Source organism: Mizuhopecten yessoensis, unplaced genomic scaffold, assembly GCF_002113885.1.
Source record: "Mizuhopecten yessoensis strain PY_sf001 unplaced genomic scaffold, ASM211388v2 scaffold9503, whole genome shotgun sequence".
NCBI lineage: Eukaryota > Metazoa > Mollusca > Bivalvia > Pectinida > Pectinidae > Mizuhopecten > Mizuhopecten yessoensis.
In genome coordinates, this window is record NW_018408080.1 from 632,210 (window position 1) to 633,056 (window position 847).

Below are 847 nucleotides of genomic sequence, written 5' to 3' on the forward strand. Positions count from 1 at the left end.
GGGGGGGTTGTAGCGAAACTGCACTGGGTTTATAGTCAGCGACCAAGTAGCTCAACTGGTTAGAGCGTCTGTCTAGAGTGTGGAGGGTCCCGGGTTCGAATCCCGATCGTGCCGTGCATGTTTCCTCTCCTGTTACATATGTCTCATAACGAATGCTTGAACGATCTGTTAACCCGTGCAGGTTCGAAGAACAGATAAGTCGTCTGTAACCAAATGAATATTGTAAGATGTGAGGCAGATGTAAATAACTCCTATAGGAAACCTAAGGTGTAGGAAGATGATTTTAACTCCTTTAGAAAACCTAAGGTGGCCGATGATGTAAATAACCTCTATAGGAAACCTAAGGTGTAGGATGATGATTTTAACTCCTTTAGAAAACCTAAGGTGGCCGATGATGTAATTAACTCCTATAGGAAACCTAAGGTGTAGGATGATATATTTAGCTATCATAGATAAACCTTAGGTGTAGGATTGAAGGCTTCTTTTCCATAAATACCTCTGGTGTGTTTGTGATATGTTGTATTTATTTAAGTATTATTATGTTTTAGTGTATTATTTCTCGTTTGTCATGGTTTTGATTAGGTCAATTTGATTAACTTAAAAATGGCATACTTCTAATTCCGGAAACATTAACATCAAGTATCCTACATGACATACATTGTACTTTATAGTAGATACGTGTATGCCATGCACACTGTATCAGCGCATAGAAATCCCATAATCCCGATACAGCTTACAATATATCGACGCAGAAAATTGAAGCGATTGAAAAGTCAAATAGATTTCCTGTGGAGGCACTGCATTGTATTTTACTTAATATAAAAAAGTGAGGGGAGGGGGAGGGGGA

The 847-nt window shown here is 38.7% G+C and overlaps 1 protein-coding gene across 1 annotated transcript in view; it reads right to left on the reverse strand.

Annotated features, from left to right (window-relative positions):
• The window catches only part of LOC110458241, a 14,900-nt gene that overhangs the window by 12,555 nt on the left and 1,498 nt on the right, over positions 1-847 (reverse strand). The window lies entirely within an intron of this gene.